Source organism: Tamandua tetradactyla, chromosome 4, assembly GCF_023851605.1.
Source record: "Tamandua tetradactyla isolate mTamTet1 chromosome 4, mTamTet1.pri, whole genome shotgun sequence".
Lineage (NCBI taxonomy): Eukaryota > Metazoa > Chordata > Mammalia > Pilosa > Myrmecophagidae > Tamandua > Tamandua tetradactyla.
Genome location: NC_135330.1, coordinates 146,798,283 through 146,820,993, shown reverse-complemented (window position 1 = coordinate 146,820,993; position 22,711 = coordinate 146,798,283). Strand labels below are relative to the sequence as shown.

At 38.4% G+C, this 22,711-nt stretch overlaps 1 long non-coding RNA gene across 1 annotated transcript; it reads left to right on the top strand.

The window, feature by feature from the left end:
- The first annotated feature begins 1,445 nt into the window (after nt 1-1,445).
- LOC143679418 (uncharacterized) lies at nt 1,446-21,468 on the top strand. Its single transcript, XR_013173737.1, has 3 exons — nt 1,446-1,566; nt 11,816-11,954; nt 20,427-21,468. It is a non-coding gene; the product is annotated as an uncharacterized LOC143679418 (long non-coding RNA).
- The last annotated feature ends 1,243 nt before the right edge of the window (nt 21,469-22,711 follow it).

Below are 22,711 nucleotides of genomic sequence, written 5' to 3'. Positions count from 1 at the left end.
AAATGGCCGTGCTTGTAACACAGGAGCAAGCTGGGAAATAAGATAATGGATTCAGCTTTGAAATTTGAATTTATGTTCTTTATTACCCATATCCATGGAGATGTTCATTAAGCAGCTGGATATTTAAGAGTTAACTTTTACTCTTTAAGAGCACTTACAACATGCCGGATACTATGCTAAACCCTTTGTATGCATCAATCTCATCTTAAGACTCTTACATGAATGACTATTGTTATCCTCATTTTACATATGAGGAAACTGAGACTTAGAGAAAGAAGTTATTTGTTGAAGGTCACAGAGCTGGTATATGAGCAGGGACTCAAATTCATGTCTGCCTGACCCTGTACCTGTAGCCTAATTTCTGTGAATTTCTATGTTCTTACAGGTTGGAGAAATTGAGACTGCAGATTTAAAGAGACAGATATGATAGTTGCAGGTGTGAGTGTTCGTAGTAAAAAGTAGAGGTCCAAGGAAACATCTTGAGGAACACAAACAGTGCACAGACCGCAAGTTAGTGGCCTCCATTTGCACACAGATAAAGTTTGTTTGGCTAGCACATAATTTCCTTTAAAACTTGGATTTGAAGGTCTTCTGGCATGGGCAGCGAGCACTCTGCACTCACCCACAGTCCCCCTACCCCCTGCTAACTACCCGCAACCCCTTCACACCTGTACACTTATGGCCTGTGCCTTAGAGGGGCTAGACTTGGAAATCCTAAAGAATATGGAGGGGAAGCAGCCCATGCTGAAAAGGAAGATTCAATAAACACAAGTAAAAAAAAAAGAAATCTAGGAAAATGTGGCTTTGTGGAAGTTGGAGAAGGAGAGAGTTTCAGAAGAAAGGGGACAGCCAACCATGTCAAACATCACAGATGGTCAAGTAAGATAAGGGGAGAAAAGTGTCTATTGGATGTGGCAATCTAATGTCATTTATAAACTTATTGAAAGACAACAGGCATGGGAATGGGTGGCAAAGTCAGATTGTGATGGTTGAAGACTGAAAGTGTTGAGGAGGTGAGGCTAGATGGTTTAAGGTCCTCCTTAAGGAAATGTGGCTCTGAAGGAAAGGAAAGACACGGGCTGTTAGGTGCTGGGAGATACATGGTAAAATGAGAGGTATTACCTTTAGAATGGGAGATATTTTAGCATGATTTTATGCCAAGGAGAAATAGTCACAAAGATGGACAGGCTAGACACATGGGAGAGGTGGTGATGTGTTCAACAGTGAGGTTTAGAACTGATACCATGTTCCAGGCACTGCCTGGGACACCAGGGACATAATGTGAAATAATAGACAAGGTCCCTGTTCTCGTGGAGATTATTCTTATGGGATGTGGGGGAGCTACCCAATGAACAAGGAGAATAGACAAGATAAACAAGGCAATTTCAGAGAGTGATATAATAGAGAACTAGAGGTTTCCTTTTTTTTCTCTCATTGAAGGGAGGAGTACTTTATGCAGGCTATTCTGGGAAGTCCTTTCTGGGAACTCACATTTGAGCTGAAACTTGAATAAAAGGGAGCCAGCCGTGGATGCTCTGGGGAAGGACACCCCAGATAGGAGACATGGTGAGTGTTATGTCCGTAGGGTGGAAATGAGCTTGGGGTGACTGGGAGACCAAAAGAAGCACAATGACTGAGGAGCTGGAGGGTAGGAGATGAGGTCAGAGGGTGGGCAAGGGTTCAAGTCCCTTGCATCATGGTAAGGAGTGTGGATGTTATGTGAGATGTGAGAGGGAGCCACGGGAAAGCTGCAAGCAGAGGGCTGTCAGATCTTCGGAAGAGAGAGGAGATGGTTCCAAGAATAAAGTGAAACATGAACTTAGAACTCTGAGAGATCAACTCTCACTGAGGGAGGAAGGAAAGAATCTGTGGAGCCAGAGCTATTTGTAGGTAGTGAGGAAATTTGAAGGAATTACCACATAAGGACATCCATTTTCTCAGTGAAGATGGAGGCAAGATCCAGGGCTAGGAGTACATGGGTGAGTATGGAGGCTGGCAGCTTTAGAGGAAAGGGGACTGGAATATTTGCTGAAGAAATGTGAAAGCTAATTTTGGATATAAAGAAGAATTCTTTCATCCTGTTAATTTTTCTGTGTTAAGGATTAATTACATTTAAAATGGTACGGTTCCTAACTTAATGTAACTAGGAAACACAAATATGGGAAAACTGAAGCCAAAAACCAAAACTTGGAAACTGAAAACATTTGGGTGAGAAAATAATGATCTGTAATGTACAATCCCCTATTGACATAGAAAGCAGGTGGATCCTGGTAGCTGGAGAATTCTTTATTTGCCAGCAGATAAGTCAGATCGGGGTGAACGCCTGGAGCTGAATCAGAGCTAAGGTAGTCTGCATAAAAAGACTGCTTAAAGAGAGATCATAGAGAGAGAGAGGACAGGGGAAAGACCATGAGTCAGGATGCGGACCTAAGGGAGCAGATGACACTGAACAAGGGAAAGGAAGAGAGGAGTCTGGGGAAGAGCATTAAGGGCTCAGGGATTTTGTTAAGTTTCCTTCTGCTATAAACATGTGCTTCCTTTACCACATGAAATCTTCAACCAAACCTATAATGCTCAGTAATGCTGTGTGGAATAATTTTACTTTCCTGGGGGGTGATGAGAGTGGGGGACATAATAAGCCTTCTTTGAAAATCAGTGCATGGCAGATAAGTCCTGAAACCTAGAGGGCCCAGCCTCTCTAAAACATCAGGTAGTTCCATCTCCCTACCCCAAATTAATGACAGACCCTTACAATATGAAAAAGTTTGAATGGCCATAGTCCAAACACTCCTAAAGAAAGGGATGGAAAGATCAAAGGTGATGGTGAAGTTATACAGTGAAGATAGGATTTAACAAATGAATATGAATGCTGAATCATTAAATTGATACCTCTTTTAGTCTCTAGTATCTTAGAGCAGCTAGAAGAAAAAAACTAAAATTGTGGAATTGTAACCCACGTCAAACTCTGAAATATGTTCTATAGCTAATTGTGGTGCTGTGCTTTGAAATTTATTGCTTTTTTGTGTATATGTTATTTTTCACAAAAAAAGAGGGAAAAATGTTGATTGTGATGATAAAAAAATATTTAAGCCTTCTAGCCACCTATATTTTAGAGCAGCTAGAAGGAGAAAAATCTGAGAGGATCATATGGTAGCCCATGACAAACTCTGGGATCTGTCCTATAACTACTTGTTGAAGAGTGCTTTGAAAACTATTGCTATTTTTATTTCTTTGCTTTGAATATATGTTATGTTATACAATAAAAAAGTTTTTAAAAAATCAGTGCATGGAAGAATCCAGAGGAAGACAGTCACATAGTGGAGACATTCAAATGCCAACAACCATAAACACAAGATACGATGCAAAAACTAACAAAGGCTCAAAATGTTAATGTTATTTCACAAGGCCCAAAATACTTAATTTTGATTAATTCTACATTAGAAGATTCACTCTAATTTTCAGATAGCAAACAGATTATTTTAAAGGTCTTTACAATTCAGATGCATCCCCTACACCCTTTACTCACTGTATTGGTTTGCTAAAGCTGTCGGAATGCAGTATACCAGAAATGGAACAGCTTTTAAAAAGGGAATTTATTGCATTACAACTTTACAGTTCTAAGGCCATGCAAATGTCCAAATCAAGGCACCAACAAGAGGTTACCTTCACTCAAGAAAGACTGATGCCATCTAGATCATCTCCATCAGCTGGGAAGGCATGTGGCTGGCATGTGCTGGGGTGCTTGTCTTCTGGTTTCAAAGGACTTCCCCAGAAGCATTTTCTTTCTCCATCTCCAAAGGTCTCTGGCTGTGTGGGCCCTGTCTTTTTGCAAAATGGTTCCCTCTTGATGGGCTCCAGTAAGTGACCCCACCTTGAATCAGTGGAGACACATCTCCATGGAAACCTTCTAATCAGAAGGTCCCACACACAATTAGGTGGATCACAGCTCCATGGAAATAACTTAATCAAAAAGGTTCCACCCAGCAATATTGAATCAGGATTAAAGAACACGGCTTTTCTGGGGTACACAACAGTTTCAAAGCAGCACACCCAGTGTAGCTTGGGTTTCAGATAATTGAGTCTGATCCTGCCTAACATTTATTACCGATATCCCCTGACTTCTCCTTACTGAAAACAGACATAACACACAGTAATGCTTTTCAAAAATCAAAATCAGAACAACTCCAGCCCCTTTTTGTTTGTTTCTTGACTCCTTCGGGGTAAAATTAGTTCACACAGATTCCTGACCTCATTCTTGAACACCTGTAAATGCAATCTTGATCCCTAATTTCTTGCTTTGTAGAAATGTATTTTTCTGGTTATTCCATATAGGTAAGATTTGTCTACAACTAAAATTCCTTTAAAAAGGGCTTCGCTGCTCTATCTGTTGGCTCTCCATTGTGGTGCCATTTCTAGCATGGCCCATTAATCAATGCTGATGGAATTGATGAGCATATGAATAAATAATAATTAATGACAATGTTGGCTCACCCAAGTGTTTTGTCTGTTCAGCAACATTATCTGGATAACAAGAGTATCTATGTTTATAGAAATGTTTGCAGACAGTAATTTATTTACAGATGTGAGTAACACGGCTGCTTTATTTTCAAGCTTTTCTCGAAGTGTGCAGCTCAGGTCTTCATGTGGGTTTCCCTTGCAAGGGATAGCATGTGGCATGTGAGGAGTGGACTGGGAGGCAGAAATATATGCAGGAAAAGTGGAAATCGCCAAGGAAAACGACTGAAGGGGAAATCAATATGAGGTGAAAGGTCAACAAGCCTCCTGCTGTTAGTCTGTCAAAATGTATTTAATGGATTCATCGGATATTTTTCACATTTAAGAAATTGACATGAGAAAGGGTTAGCCTGTAATAACTTTCTATCTCTCACTTACAAAAATAGCTTTTTTTCTTTTGAGAATTTTACCTCCGATCTCAGAATTGCATTCACACCCTGATGTGTGATAACCCCTGAGGTTCAGCAGAAGTTTAATGATATGCCTTTAAAACAGATAAAAGTATTTTTAAAGTAGTTAATTCTGTAATAATAGCCACATTAATTTATGGAAGTGTTATTATAATTTAAAATATCTTAATTAAAATTAAGTAAGGATCAAATATGGAACTTGCTGTAGCTGAAGGTCTAGTTACTGGGTCCAACCTAATTGTGCTTATTAAAAGGATGCCTTCTTTATTCTCTTTTCTACCATCTGTACAACTGGATTCATCATTAGTACTTCCTCTCCAAGCAAGATTATACTTGAGAGTAAGAGTACTGATACAAAGAATCAACTCAGTCCATGCAAAAGATTTTGGTAAAAGACTGTAAAAATCAAAAGTCTCTCTATGTCAGCAAAATCACATTTATACTATCTCTCTGGATGAATATTCTGACTTATCCAACCACACTCCTCATTTTTCTTTTGTAACATTTCAGCCATCATTGTATTAGGTGTTCAGATATTTGTATTTTTCTGACACCTTTAATCAAAGTAACTTTAGATACATTAGAAATATTAATTCATTCAACAGTTTCCAAGCCAAACAAACAAAGGGATTAAACAGTAAACATTAGTATCTATAAAATTCAGTATGGTAGACTTAAATATTTTAGTTATTTATTCCCTCTTCTAAGACTGAAAAATCTGTGTTCAAGATTTAAACTTCTTTCATTTTTCATCTTGAGTACCTGATACTGATTTGGCAAAGTCACACCAGAATCTTGGATTTCAGTGAAGATCTGCTCCAGCATTTTGATGAGCAATGCTAGAGAAGTAAAGTTTGGCATGGGAATGTTTCTTAAAATGGTCAAGGCTCCCAAGGATCTAATACCTTCTTTTGCCACGGGTAATACGAGCAGGAGCTCAAAGAAAGTAAAAAATTATGAAAGAATCCTGGAAACTAAAAGCACTTTATAAATTTCATCTAGACACATAGAGATTTGATATTTCAAAGAGTTAATATGAGAAGAAACCACAAAGATCAAATGGATATTTTCATACTTTTCATTTTCAGGCTCTTAAACCTCATTCACTTATTAAGCAAAGGTTTATTAAACATTTATTATACACAGCACATTTTTCTAGATATTTGGTGCAACTCAGATGAAAAGAACAAAGTCTTAGCCTCTAATGCTTTGCCTAGCATTAACAAACAAAAATTACAGGACAAGTGCCAAGTTACAGTTTTCTATGGCTGTGTAACAATTATGACAAATTCAGTGGCTTAACGCAACACATGTGCATCATCTCATAGTTCCTGGTGGGTCTGGACAGTCCACCTGGGTCTTCTGCTCAGGGTCTCACAAAGCTGCAGTCAAAGTGCTGGCCAGGGCAGCAGTCTCATCTGAGGCCTGGGATCCTCATCCAAACTCACGTGATTGTTCGCAGAATTCATTTCCTAGCAATGGTAGCTTGTTTCTTCAAGATTGGTAAGAGAGCATCTCTGAAGTCAGGAAAAGCCCAGGCCCTCTTTTAAAGTGCTCAACTGACTAAGCCAGACCCACCCAGGATAATCTTGCTTTGACTAACTCAAAGGCCACTGGTTGGAGGCTTTAATTACATCTGCCAAAGCGTTTTGCTTTTGCCATATAAAATAATACAATAACCAAGTGATAAACCATCATATTTATAGGCCCTGCCCCACACTCAAAGGCAGAGAATTACACACAGGCTTTGGTCATTGGGGAGTCATGTTAGGATTTTACCTAACACATGCTGCACTAGATATACTTAAGAAAGGACTGGAATCACAGACGAGCAAATGACTAAAGTCTGTTAAAGAAGAAATAGGGCAAAGAGGGTCAGAGCCACTGGTTAACTGTGGACAAGCTAGATTTCTTGACACCAATGATCATGAGAATATTTTTGTGCCACTTGGAGAGAAATTTGATTTCAGACTTTTCATAAACAAAGGGCCTCCAAGCCATAGTAGAGAAGAGATACAACTAGTATTTTACACCAAGGATATATATGAATTTAAATTCAGGTGCCACAGTCATGGAGCCCTAGTAAATAGGAAATAGTTGGGCAATATGGTACCCAAGGGCTAAACTGTATAGGTTCTTAGATAGTGGATCTTAATATTTTTTAAGTCATTGACTGCTTTAGCTGGGGTTCCCCTTAAGTCAAGGCTTGTGAGCAAATAGCTTATTTAGGTAGTTAAGGTGCTCATTGTAAAGGAAAAATTTTGGCAATATGGTACTCAGGTGGGAAACTGTAGGTCTCCTCAAGGAAAACATGCTCTTTTTCACTATGAAGCAATATTTTAAATTATTCATTTAATTCTTCAAATTACAATTATCAGTTAGGTAGCTCTTTTAAACACTTATTAATCTCCTCATTAAGAAGAAGTGTGAATGTATTCTAAGTTCATCTGAAACCACCTATTGTAGCAGCTATTAGTTAGATGTGAGGGGCAAGGTTAGAGTATGATAAGAAAGTAGGACCTACATTAGAGTTGACACTGATTATCTGAGATAGCAAATTCCGAATGCCAAGTCATACTAAGAACAATGATAACTTAATCTCTACCCCTGACTTTGATAACATAATTAATGCAGGCTTACAGACCTGTAAGATGAAGTTCAATCAAAGAATATCAGTTTCGTTCTAAACAAGAGCCATTATCTGAGCTCTCAGCCTGGCCAACCATCTCTCCCAGGCCTGGTAAGGAAATGTGTAGGTGCATCAGTACAATCTCTTACAAGTTAAAAGGGAAACTTAAGGCATTTTTCTAATTGAGAAATGGATACAAAGGGCTGCACACTGACCCATATCTAGATTAAATAGCAAAACAGTTTGCAAGATAAAAAGAAATCCCACAGAAATCTCAAAGTAAACAAAGGGGGTTTATGGATGAGGGAAAATAGAATGAAAGTAAGGTTGCAGTATACAGCAGGCAATAAACATAAATATATAGGTGCACAAAAAATAAAGAAAACTAAAGAAACAATCACATTTTCTCTTAAGACCTACATCCGATGCACAATAAAAACATCAAAGAGAACTCTCTGGAATCAAATATGGATTTGAGCATAAATTTGTTGTGGTTATTTGCCCTTTTGATTTGGACTTCTTTGGGAGTTGGTGGAAATATTGATATTTTGAAGATATAAAATTAACTCAACCATTACATGTATAGAGTCTACCAGAGAAAATATGAGATTTGCTATCCAAAATCCTATATTAATTCCTAGATGTAACGTAGGGATGTCAGAATTCATAGAGTTAACACCATTCGTCTCTTTGAAAATACATTCACCATTCATTACTTTAATAATTATTTTTAAAAGGACAAATATCCCATCATGACAACACAGAATGCACTTTAAATCTTCCTTCTGCTTTCTTCAACTTCCTGTGAGAACTGAGAATGATGGAACTGAAGAGCTTTGTTGGGAGCAAAGAATGTGTAAGAAATCTCTGCTTTGGGCATGTTAAATGCTAAAGAACCACCTTAACAATTCTGGGCCAGCACATTGGCTCTCAAACCAAAGTGTAGTCAGTAATTCTGTTCACCTATGTCACCTCTTTGTGCGCAATCCCCAAATAAGCCTATCAGTGTGCTAAAGAAAAGCGTTCCCATCTACCTTTCAGTCACCTATAATGTTTCAGGAGCTCATGTCCAAATAACTGTCCCATATAGGTAAAAACTTAAAACATTTTATCCTCTAATATTTACAGAAGAATTGGTTCCCTTAAGTGGACAAAGATACCCAGGATACTGGACATTCAAGAAAAGGATCTTTTTTCAACTATCTCATAAGCCAGGTGAAGCTGGCTATTTTTACTAAGCATCTATTGAATATTCAGCACAATACTGAGTGTTAAATGTATGTTAATTTTAAGAAACTCCCTACAACTATTAACGCTTTTAACCCATTTGTTTTTTTTTTTTTTTTTAAGATTTTTGTACTGCATTTCTTCTTGGCAGCATGTATCTGGTCTGACTTTTCTATCTAATCTGACCATCTATGCTTTTTAATTGAGGTGCTTAGACCCTTTACATTTAATGTAATTATTACTATGGTTAAGTTTAAAATGATCATCTTACTATTTGCTTTCCATTTGTCCCATCTGTTCTTTCCTTTGTCCTTTTTTCAGGCTCTTTTGGATTAATCAAGTTGGTTTTATGATTTCATTTTATTTGTTAGCTTATTAGCTATAACTTTGCTTTGTTATTTTAGTGATTGCATGTGATTATACCACTTCACGTGTTGTACAATTACCTTACAACAGTATATTTTTCATTTCTCCTCTTCTAAACTCTGTGCTATTATAGTCACATTTTAATTATACATGTTATAAACCCCATGCTACAGTGTTGTTACTTTTGTTTAGTCAATTTTTAAAGTGACTTAAATAATAAGGAACAAAATCGTATATATTTACCCATGTAGTTACCATTTCCAGTGCTCTTCATTGCTTAATATAAATCCATATTCTATCTGGTATTGTTTTTCTTCTGCCTGAAGGACTTACTTTAATATTTCTCATAGTGCAGGTTTGTTGGTGATGAACTTTTCCCACTTTTTTTGTTTGTTTCCTATATGGCAGGGATCACATTTCATTCTTTTTCCATGTGAGTGTCTTGTTATTGCAGCAGTATTTGTTAAATTTTTGTTGTTTGCTTTTTCCTTTGTTTCACTTGTTTGTTTTTTGGGGGAAGTGTATGGACCAGAAATCATACCCAGGTCTCCAACATGGCAGGCAAGAATTCTACCACTGAACAGTCTCTTGCACCCCCTATTCCAACTTCATTATGTCTGAAAAAAGAATCTTTATTTCACCTTTGTTCTTGACATTTTTGATGAGTCTAGTCTTCTAGGTTGACAATTTTATTATTTCAATATTTAAGGATGTTGGTTGCTTGTCTTTTTACTTGCATTGTTTCCAATGAGTTTGTGGCAATCCTTATCTTTGTCCTTCTGTATGTAATAAGTCTTTTTATATTGGCTACTTTTAAGACTATCACTTTATTGTCAATTCTGAGCCCTACCCTCCCTGAATTCTGTGCTCCTGTACATCAGTGTCCGGCACCTCCACACCCGCGCACGCTCACATCCTGCCTGCCCCAGCACCCGCACATCTATGCCCCACACCCTCACCCCTGCACCTCACCCCCTTGGCCCCGCGTGGGGCGCACTTCGCCCTGCCCTCCCCAAGTGTGGGCAGGGTGTTTGTCCTGGAGGGTGGGGCAAGGGTGTCATGTGTGCAAGGGTGGAGGGGCAAGGTGCAGGGGTCTGAGAGGTTGGTGCATGGAGGCATGGGTGCTCGGGTAGGCAGTATGTGGATGTACCCAAGTGCAGGTATGGGCTGGCCCTGGTGTGCACAGTTCTGCGGTGCCGGGCCCTTGTGTGCGTGTGCTCAGAGCTCAGGGGCAGCAGGACAGGGTTGGGCTTGCATAGGCTGGGGCGGGTGTGGCTTGCATGCATTGTTGAGCACTTGCCCACAGCTGGGGAGGGTGGGGCGAGGTGCACCCCATGCGGGGCCAAGGGGGTGAGGGGGTGGGGCATAGATGCATAGGTGCTGGGGCGGGCAGAATGTAAGCATGCGCGGGTGTGGGGGTGCTAGACACTGATGTACATGACAGCAGAGCTCAGGGAGTGTGGGGCAGGGTTGTGCGACTGTGTGGGCTAGGGGCGAGTATGCCTTAGGTAGGCAGATGAGCACTGCAGCCTGGATGTGCAGGTGAGCACGCCTGCAGGGGGCAGGGAGGGGGAGGTGGAAGATGAGGGTTTGGGCATGATGAAGGGGTCTCGGGAGGGGTGGGGTGAGAATATGCACTTGCACGGGAGAGATGGGTCAGGCTGGGGCAGGAGTGGACACATACGCAGGGCCGGGGTTTGGGGTAGGTGTGCTTTGAGTGGGGAAGGGGCAGGGCTCAGGTGTTTGGGGGGTGAGGCCATCTCGGTGGGGGCGGCCATGTGGGTATTGTCCAGGAATGCAGCTTGGCTTAATATCTACTCTCCACCTCCCTGTCTGTGCATCCTAAGGGCTCCATCATCCGTTTGGAAAGGGGCACATTAGGTGTTTGCACTAGCTGGATGGTCTCCAGTTCTCTGCATCTCAATTCTTCAGCTTTTGCAACCAGGGCTTTCCTATGTGGTGTAGGAGACCCTCCCAGGACACTTACACCCTAGAATCACTGTCCAGGTCATTTTTCTGTCACTTCTCTAGCTGTTCCTTGGAGCAAGGATGAACTTGATCTGTCCGATTCTGCCATCTTCCTGGAACCCTCCATTTGTTTTCTTCTAGGATTTTGTTAGTTCTGGCTCTGGTATTTAGGTCTCTGATCCTTTTTGAGTTGATCTTTGTATATATTTTTAAATCTATGGTCTCCGGCATATGTAAGCCAAAGATGTGGGGCATAGTGCCCAAAACATGTTGATTCAGGATGGAATGGCAAAGAGAAGATCATTGCTGCAAAGGGTTTTCTAAGTCTTGGCTTGACTTGGGTGAGAAAACAGGTAAACTTCTGTTAGCCACTCACTGGAGGAGACATGGTCTGGTAATGCTGGTCATTGGTCTTCACTGAGTACATTTATTTCTAGATTGTTTTGACAGAATCTAGATTGGATAATCCAGTCCTGCACAGTAGATTGGAATTTTTTAAAAGTGAAGGTAAAGCAAGGTAGACTTTTATCTCAGCACCCCTAGGAAAGTTCTTGTACACTTAGAAGTGACTGAGTCCAGCTTTACAAATACGAAAAGAGTGGTATCACTAGAATATTACTGTTTCTAAGAAGGTTTAATCAACATCAAAGCCTAAGCAATAATTATAAAAACATGTTTTTATGCACTCTTCTCTCTCCAGAAATCTTTTTGGGTCATCTTGCATGATCTGGTCAAGGTTACTTGTCACTCCCTGATGACTCTTGCTCCATTTTTACACAATATGGTGATAGTACATCCATGCTCAGGAAAGGACACCTTTTCCTGCTCTTCCCTGACAGGCGGGACTCTTGAATTGACCTTCACTGTGATCTGACAACACTCTCCCTAGACACAGTGTTTGATAACCCTCCATGTTTGCTCACTTACCAGTCAACTAAGATAGCTCAGTCATCCTAATTCTAAAACTATTTTTCTCCTCATTGCCTTGACTTCACAGACACAGGATGAGCAGAATCAGCAGGAATAATGACTTCATCTGGTGTTAAGGAGCAAAATAGTTATAATTTCTTCGTACTTGGGAGACTGCACCCCTCAGCAACCAAAGTCCTCTTAGGAATATAGTGAAGTGATGCTGTAAAGTTAATATCTCTGATGTGTTTGGATTTTCTGACAGAATTTTTTTTTTCATGGGCAGGCACTGGGAATTGAACCCAGGTCTCTGGCATGGCAGGTAAGAACTCTGCCTGCTGAGCCACTGTGGCCTGCCCTCTGATGGAATTTTAATATTAGTTACCTGAAAGAGACCTGGATGTTAGAGTAATCACCTACTATATTATCTCCCTTGTTGTTAGGAGAGAAAAGGGCAGAGATGTGGCTAAATTTCTAATCTCTATAATTGCCAAATTTAGGGGACTAAATCTTGAGAAGAATTTGGCCTTGCCTTGGAGGAAATGTTTTTCTCTCACCCTGTCTCTGTAGAAGAGTATAGTTAATTACCTTCAGGTAAAAGTCCTTGTCAGTCCTCTCCATTTTCATAAAAGGATATCATTCCAATGCTTTCTCAGTTTATAATTAAAATATGGAATTTTTATTTTAATGTACTGCATAGTATAAGAGCAAGAGAAGTGAAAATATATGTGAACTAAAAGACTTGCACACAAACGTTCATAGTGGTATTACTCACCACAGCCCAAAAGTGGAAACAACCCTAATGTCCATGAAATGCTGAACGGGGAAACAAAATGTGGTAATTCTACACAATGCATATTATTCAGCAGTAGAATGGAATGAATTTGTGATATATAGTATAATGTGGAGGAAACTCAAAAACATTTTACTAAGTGAAAGAAGGCAGACACAAAGGAACATAGATTTTATGATTCAATTTTTATGAAATTTCCGGAAAAGGCAACTCTAGGGAGACAAAAAGTAGATTACTGGTTGTCTGGGTCTGGGAGAGGAAATGGGGATTAACTGTATATGGGCATGAGGAATGTTACTGCAGTGATAAAAATGACCTACAACTGGATTATGGTTACAGTCACGCAACTCAACAAACTTACTAAAAATCGCTGAATTGTACACTTAAAAACCGGAGGATTTTATAATGTTTAAATTGCATTATTCAATGAAGTTCATTGTGCCTAAGTATTGTTAAGGAAAGGTATCTCAATTAAAGACAATTGGTACTGTCTTGGTGTCTACAGCAGACAGACCTGGAGGGGCCCTTGAGCAGATCTATTTCTGTTCAATGGGAGGCTGTCACAGTACAGTAGCACTTAGTTTAATGGGGTTACATTTTTTCTGAACCACCAACTTTCTGAATCATCATATGACATCTATATAAATAAACTCCCCTAAACCAAACACTTAGATCGATATGAGAGAAAAAGCCCCCACCCCCTGGCCCCATGGCCAAGAATGGATAGTCAATATGTTAGACCACATTTATCTAGAGTGGGGAAAATTGAAGTGACATGAAAGAAATGAATGATGATAGTATTAGAGCTTGTCTGCCTCAGGTTATTTTGATGATACTTCAAATATTTATGGAAACAAGGGAACCAATTCTTTTCAGATAGTTTAAATTTTAGTAGGGATGTTTCTGGTAACATCCTGAGAAACAGCTTTGCTATTAGGAAGTCCTTTGTTCCTTGTAAGAACTCAAGAAAATATACACTTTTGATTCAGTCCAAAATAAAATGTGTGAGAGTCTAGGAACGTATTAAAATTAAACATCGCAGAAGAATTGGAGTAAAGATAACCATGGACTATTTGACAATACCTAACTGACTGCCCTGATTAGAGTGGAAAAAAGGGAAATAGAGTTGCATAGGCTGGCTTATATGTGGTCTTGAATGTGGGTCTGAGAAGATCAATTATTTCCTAGAAGGAATGGAAATTCAATGAACGTGTGAGCACAAGAGTAGACATGGGGTTTTAACCCGCAGAAACAAGATGGATTGAGGGAAGGAATGATGAGATGAGGAAGGAGAGTTAGGATGTGTTTAGTGATGAGATAGACGACAGGGTGGCAAAGGACGGGAATGAATTAAAGCGGCATATTGAATGGAAGGGATGGCATGGAAAGAGCAGAAAGGATTTTCCTCTACTCCCACCTCTACCATTAAATAAGTTGTTTTGTTCTGTGATTTTCTTCATTGAGGAAATAGTACTACTTCACGATATTTCTGATAGGTTCAAACATTTTTGTGTTTTTTTTTAAACTTTTAATCATTTTTTTATTAGAGAAGTTATAGGTTTACAGAGCAATCTTGCATTAAATACAGGATTCCCATATACTATGTGACCCTACTAACACCTGGCATTGATGTGGTACATTTGTTACAATTGATGAAAGCACATTTTATAATTGCACTATTAACTCTAGTCCATGGTTTAACAAGGTTCATCAGGTTATGCAGTTCCAAGTTTTTTTAAAAAAATTGTTACTCTAGTGCCACATGGACAACCTAATATTTCCCCTTTTAACCACATGCTAAAATATATTTCAGCACTGTTATTATGTTCATGATGCTGTGCTATGATCACTACCATCCATTACCAAAACATATCCAAATTTAAGTGTTTTTAATGCACCTTGACATCGATTTCATCAATAAATGATGAACATCAATAAATGTCAACAAGAATCCATTTTCTTTGTAAAGGAATGAAACTTTAGTATTTGGAGATGAAATAAGCCAGGATAATCTATTTGATATTAAACTTATGATATATTATATGTATTTTTTTCTGGAGTCTAAGTCATCTGCTGACCCTAAATGGGAACAGAGAGGAGATAAATGTGTCTTGACGCCTAAGAGGCGACTGCAACTATGCTCCAATTATGTGAACGGAGTCGTGGCTTCAAAGGGTAGAGGTTGCCTTTCTTAGGATTTTGATTTATGACAATGGAATAATTTAGACAGAAAGAGGAAGAAAATTCAAACCTTAATATAGAATACACTTAAGATTCTTCACTTATCATAGCCACCATTCTATTTTTAATTTTTTTTTTATTTTGAAATACGTTCAAACTTACAAGACAGTTACAAATATAATACAAACCCCAAACAGGTAACTCTGTCATACACCTACCCACCTACCCCCAGGCACCCAGATCCACCAATTTTAAATTTTTGCCACATTTGCTGTATTATTCTATGTATCTATTCATCTATCTATTTATCAATTTATTTTCTGAACATAGGTGTGAGTTGTATACTTTACAATTGTCGACTGAGAGAAAAGCAAACTAAACTGCAAGGCAGCAGAGGTCTTTATATGGGGTCTTAGAATTGCAATTCTGGGAGGACAGATTCAGGTAATAACCCAAATTATGTCAGGTCTTGGCATTTCCAGGGAAGGGCTTTTAAAGGGAAAGATTAGACAAGTTGTTTGTGACTGGTGGATATTTGGGTTATTCCAATTGTCCTTCCAATTAGGTAGTTAACTGAGTTCTTGATCTTGTGGTTTGTTTTATGGGTGTCCTTGGGAACACTGAGGAAGAGTGTTGCTTGAGGCTCTGCATATTTTGGCAGTTTGTGATGTCTGGCTGATAATCTGCCTAAGTGATCTCCAGAATGAGAGTTTAACTCCACTTGAAATCTCTTAGCCATCGTAACTCTATTTTGTTTATTTCCCCTAACATGCTCCTTGAACACTTATTTCCATGTACATTTCCTAAGAATAAAGATATTCACTTACATATATCCTTTTATGTAACCATCCAGTTCAAGAAATTTAACTTTCGATACACAGTTTATAGATTATACATCCCAATAATGTCCCCTTGAGCCTCCTCTGTCCCCTTGTATAGTCACCATTCTTAAATCCCAGTATCAGGTAGATAGAAAACACTATTATTTCCACTTTACTGGTGATTCTAAACACATTTATCTCCAAGTTGAAATAATTTTGTGTCTATGAGCATGGTGAAGGTCTTGTTTAAAGAACTGTTCAGATATTCCGCATGAGAACCATTTTCCCTTAGGATATCCGCCCACTGCCATCCTGTTCCTTTCATTTGGCCTGCCCTCACCCTTTGTATCTGTCCCCTTATTTGATCACCAACTTTCAGCTTTTCAAATGGCCCTTATCTGTCAATTTTCCAGTCCAATGCCTCTTTCAGCTCCTTTTCCTAATACTTTCCTGGAATTATTTAATGTCTTGTTAGTCTGTTTGTTCAAAAAACGCTAGCACCCTCCCCTGCCCCCAGACTTGAAGCACTTTGTGTAAATACCTATTTTACTCACTAAATCATGATCTGCTCATGGGCAAGAAATGTGTCTTATTTATATTACCTCCAATACTATTGATCTTTGTAACTTCAAGGTCTAACACACCACCTCAAACTGTGTAGATCAGTTTTTAAAAACCATCTTATTTGTTATTATCCTCATTTTTAAGTTTGTTCTTTTTGTTTTTCAATGTATCTATCAAGTAGTTTGGTTGGATGCTATTTTAATTCACATCGATTTTTAACCAAGTTCCCCATAAAGGGAAATTTCACTCTCGAATAATTTAAAAAAAAAATAGTTCATTTCTGTGTGACAATGTCTGTTAGGGTCTGCAGCCAAGATCACATCGGCAATATTTCTAGATTCACATTGCAAAATCATATCTACTTTTTGGGTTCAATCACGTTCATATTTAAATCTCTTTAAGTGCTACTCTATTTCAAATGCTTCTTCCCAGATGTGCTGCATTATTAATGGAATGGAATTAAATATAGGGGTTTTAAAATGAACTTGCTTCCAAATATATTAGACTTCATTTTCCCATTTTGAAACTCTTTATTTCTCAATATTGCAATTTTTTACAAGTCCTTTTGCCCTATTTCTTTACCTTCTCTTGTGTTCATAGTATCTATCCAAGTAATACCTCTTCTAATTTAATTGATGTTCTGTTTATCACACTTTTAATATGTCATTAAGACCTCAAAATAAAATTCAATACTGATCTTTCTGGCATGTTCCTAGATGACTCCTTCTAATTGAATAAATTGCTGTTTATCAGGGTAGCAGATTCCCCTTTACCTTTTTTATTTTCTAAGCAGGGCTCCAATCTCATCCCAAATCACTGTCATCATTCTTTTCCCAGGTATTCTGAATTAACACATTATCTAATTATTTATCCTTATTAGTGTTTACTATTTGTATAACACAGGAGAGAAGGGATTACTGACGCTTGGAAACTCCAGGTGTCTGTATGTGAGAAATGGAGGTAATAAAAGAGAAAGAAGAAATACAAGTGATTGCATCTTAAAAACTCGAAAGCACAACCACGTAAATTTACTCTGTAACTGAAATAATTTGTCCTGGGAACAAACACAACAGGCTAACCAAGTAATTTGCTCAACAAAAGTTTCTGGAACAAATTTTAAATGTAACAAAGAAAACAAATAAAATTATAGGGTATTTAATTTAACTCGTTCTTATATACTTCATTATCAACAAAAAGCTATTGTAAAGCAGAATCAGCATTCATAGAGATATTTTCATCTACTAGGATTTATAATCTAAAATGGATATTCCATGAGAATCCTTTTAGAACAACCATAACTCTTCATCTTTCCTTAACCAGACCTTTATCCATTATTTTCTTTTAATCTTGGGTAAAATATTGCATACTGAAATGGAATAAATTTCATTATGACATCAATCTATCTTCACTGGAGCATCTTTCCTGATTTGCCTCCTTAGATCCAAAATATTGAGTAAAATCATATAAGTCCTATGGTTGCAACTGTCACAATATAGGAAAGGGATCTCTGACATGGAAAATCATTCACGGAAGATGTTGAGAAGTGTGGCGCCCCCTCTCTGTAACGTAAACTACGTGAACCAAATGAAATGTAGCTAAAACTATTCAGTCACTTGCTACATGACAGGCAATCTGCTGTTTGATTTTCGTACAGTATCTTTAATCCTCACAATTGCCCTGTGAGGTAAGTACTATTATTTTCATTTTATGGATGAGAAAACTGGACTTCAGAGAATCGAAATAACTTGCCCAAGATTATGTGGAGGTTGCTACAAGTATCTGGTAGGTAGAGGCCAGGGGTGCTACTAAACATTCTATAGTGCACAAGACAGGCCCCACAACAAATTATTTATTCATTCCTAAGTATCAGTATTGCCATGATACTATTTTGGTACCCTAGGAAGGTTGGGAAATTGTGATAATAATTTCACCAACAATTTTTGTTTCATTAACCAGAGAGAGGAGGAGACTTTGAGATTCAGTCAGCATGCCTCGTTTTCTCGGAATACTCCATTGTGTACTATGCAATCTACTTCTTGCTTTTGGATGCTCATTATTGAATTTTTGTTCCTCTCAAGCAGTTTTTCAAAGGACAAACTTTACAAATAAAGCCTTTATTGCTGATTTCTATGACAAGCTTGATTTCCTTCTAGTATGTTCTGCAAACTGCTGCAGTGTTCTCTCTAACCTGAGGGTAGCATGCCTGGGGTTGTTGTGGCAGCCAATTTCTCCTTGCAAGGTTCGTGCCATTTGTGATGGGTGGTGGATAGCTTTAATGCTCCTTGAGGGGAATATTTTCCCCGGTATAGTATTTGAACTTAAAACACAGCTCACACGTGGGCACTGCCATCTTACTTACTATATAAGGTCACTGAACGGTCTCCAGGAGCAAACCCTGGACACCCTTTGAATTTCTCTCTGCTAAGTGCACATAGGCTGGCCTTATGTGTCATGGGTAACACCCATATGTCACAGGTTACACCCCTCCTAATGGAGCTTTACAAGACAAATCAATACCATCAGCCTGGAAATTATTTCACAATGGCTTAGGAAAATCTTGGGATGTGATTGAAGTAAGCATACACCTTTTTATATTTTGCCTGCTGGAATAGAAACTTCCTGAGAGTAGGAACTGAAGTTTCTAAAGGTCATGTGCAAAGTTAATCATGGCAGATGCACAGTGGCTGTTTAATTTTAAAAACATTTCCATCAAAAAATTATCAGGCATTCCTTTCTGATTACTTTATAACAGTTCAGGGCACTTAGACAAAAGAAATATGATGACAATCTGGAAGGTATTCAGAATGAAACAATAAAAATGAGTGAATGGTTAGAGAGAAGAGGGAATCAGTTATGTGCTGGCTAAACAAGAGTGAAAGAAGGAATGACCTGTGTTAAATGAAAGATATACATATCAAACAGCAAATTGCTTAGTTATTGATAGGCTGTTAAATCAGGCAGCTACCACCTCTGGAACCATATATTTTGGGATTTGCCCTCTCTACCACTAAATTCCCTTGCCCCAGTTCTAATTTAATTGCTCTACAAGAAGGCATTTACTGCAGTTGGTAAAGAGTCAGGGCATTTCCCAAGATTTTGTGAAAATAAGTTTCTTTCATATTCCTTGAATACTTTACACCATTTTAGAGCTTAATAAAAATAAAACATTCCTAAGACGAATGCCAATTTTCCCATTCCTATTAAGAATTCCAAGAAATCTTGAAGGGGTGGGGAACATGTGATAGAAACATGGAGAAGGTGGTAAAGAAGAGATAAGTATCAGTAACAAACTTGGAGGAAAAAATAGGTAAGTCTTTGAGATGTGCTTAAGAATTCTGACCTATTAATAGGGGAATCTCCATTCCTGTGCTAATCTGACCACATCTAAAATACTATGGAATTCTGAGCACCATTGCCATCACAGCAGGATAATCTAAATGAAAAGATTTTGAAGACACAAATAAAGGAACTATGGAAGATTAGCCAAAAAAATTCAATGGGGATATGATAACCAACTTTAAATATCTGGAGAAAAGCCATACAAAATGGAATTTAGACATCTTTCTTAGTTTCTTAAGAGCTTTTTTCTTAGGTAAAAAGGTTTAACAAGAAAAATTTCCAGTTAAATGAAGGGAGATATGTCTAATAACTAGACATGCAAGAGTAGAAGGATTCCTGCAGAGAGAGGGGATAGTCACTTGAAAGTTCAAAGCAAGTCTGAAGGAGTATTTGTCAGAGTCATAGATGAAACTGATGCATAGGTAGGAGGGATAGCATTGAAATATTACTAATGTCTTTTTTGATGATAAGCTTCTCTAACTCTGTTGAGCCTACCTACTTGAACTAAATCCGACTAAATGATTGAAAGATTTCCAATACACCTTTATCAATGTTTTACTTCAGGTGAGCATTAAAACTAGCTGGATATGGAGAGTTAGTGAGGGGGGACCTAAATCATTTTAACTCTCATTCTTAAATTTTTATTAAATCTCTTCCTCAATATCCCCATTCACTCATTCTATCTCCTGTGTCTTCTCTTTCAGTTCAGCCCCCATCAATTGTCCACTGGATCATCATGATATCTTCTGAATTTGTGTTGTTTCCTTGACAGTCTCTGCCTTTCAACCCAGCCTCCTCAGCACTGCTAGAGTGACAGAGCTGGCTCTGTGAGTCCCCCACTTAAAACATGTGGATGGAACCGATCTGTGTGTGGATAAAGGTCAAGCTGCTGAGCCCAGAACTGGAGATCCTTGACGCACTGAACCCAGCCTCTCACATATGCCTCAGATCCTGCTTTCTTTTCCCGTGGAAATGTACCCACCAATAGTAACGGATCTACTGAAACCTCTAAAAAAAAGTTGTCGCGCATTTTTAGACTTTGTGCATAAGGTTTCAATTGCTCTTCTCCAATCCTTGTCCTCCATGCTCAACTCCATTTTTTTAATCATCAATTACATGGCCTTTATTACTAAGTCCATTAAAAATCAGTGTGTTTTATCTCCTCAACAATTTACTCTCAAAACTATCAAATCAAGGTGGAAAAGAAAGAAGAAACCACAATCATTAAGTTGAATTATGTCCTAAAGACCCTAATTCTTAATAAATTTACCTTGATTTCTTAATTCTTAGGTATAAAGTCCAGCACTTTTTTCCATCACTGTGTTTTGAGCATTTAGTTAAAATGTACTTTTCTTCATGGTAATTATCAGGGTCCTTTTAACATTTAAAAATACATTAATATAGTGTTCCTTGTTATAAAAAACAATTACTAATTCATAAATGTGAATCTTATTTCCCTTTTGCATGAACTATACCTCATCCAAGAGCACTGACCAAATGCAGAGAACACATTTTGTCAGTCTTGTGAAAATGCCTCCGCCCCTAAAATACTAAAAGAGACTATTTTGCATATCCAAAATTCTGCAGCATACAAATTTATTTACAATGTGTCTAGTTTTGCAATATTCATCATCCTTGACACATAATTTGTATAGTTCAAGTACACTTTAAATACAAACCTCTGCCCGAATGCACATTTAAAAATGTACAAGGCATCCTTTCTGTTAGGCTGCATGCAAGTGTGGTACCTTAGGTAAACTACAATAAAAGAAATTTCATCAAGATGAATTTAGTCTGGTAACTGGAATCGCCAATAGTACATCATCATAATCAAAGCTTTAAATGCAATCATGTTTAGGAATTGAGCTGGCACTAGGGAGACTAAGTCCTCAAGTCAATATTTGAAAATTAGAGCTGTTGTGTGAAATGAAGTGCTAACTTGGAGAAGTGCCAGCTTTGAAAGCCCACATGCTGGAGCTGTGACTGGGAAAATAGAGAGTTTCCAAATGACGCCAAGGCAGAGATAACTGATGAGAGTTAGTCTCATTGTCACGTCTTGTACTAGCCCAGTCTCTCTGGGCTCAGTCTTTTTTTGTTCTGTTTCCTGTACTATTCATAGATCCCATAGCCCAGAGTTCCTGTTTCCCCAAGTGACCTTATTGTTAACTATTAGCAGCTCTTTGGAGCCTAGGAAGAACAGAAAGAAGATATATACATATGTGTATTGATACTGGTGGTACTGGAGGAATTGGTTTTTTTGTTTGTTTGTTTTGTTGTTGATTCTATTAAGATAAGCATCATCATTATACAAGATGCAGAAACACATTCAAAATAAAAGTAGAAAACCACATCTGTTTCAGAATTGGGAGAGTCTTAGATTAACGAGGTGATAAAAAAATTCAGATGGAAATTTTGGGACACGTTCTAAATTAAGCGTATGGGCTTCAGGAAATATGCGTGAATTTTCTTTTCCATCCAGTACAAAGTCTTAAGCTCTTTTTCCTTTAAGCACCTTTGTATGTCTCTGACAGAAACGGAGAAGTGCACAAATTGTATGTCTTCTTGAAGAAGAAGGAAGATATGAGACCCTGATATTGCTTCAGGTAGAATCTAGTTAGGGAAACAGAGTCTGTGCTAGATGAACCAACAGAGGGAACTTCATAGGTGGAATTCAAATACAGAGGAAATGGAGAGCCAAAATGCCAAACAGGGGATGTGAAGCAATTCAGAGATTAGCAAGAGCAAAAAGCTGCTACAACCCCTAGGGCAGAAAGGACACAGAGATCACAGAAGTGGGCCCTGGAGAGGGAGTTTCAAACAAGATAGGGGAAGCTGAAGCAGGGGACATTGAAGCAGGAGGGAGAGGCTTTCCTTGACAAGAATTGAACTCTGTCAGCGATGTTACTGAAATGAAAACTGGTTTGGAGGAGGGAGGGACTGGGATTGAGGGAAGAAATACCCTGTCTTTTCCCCGCTACCCTTCAATTGC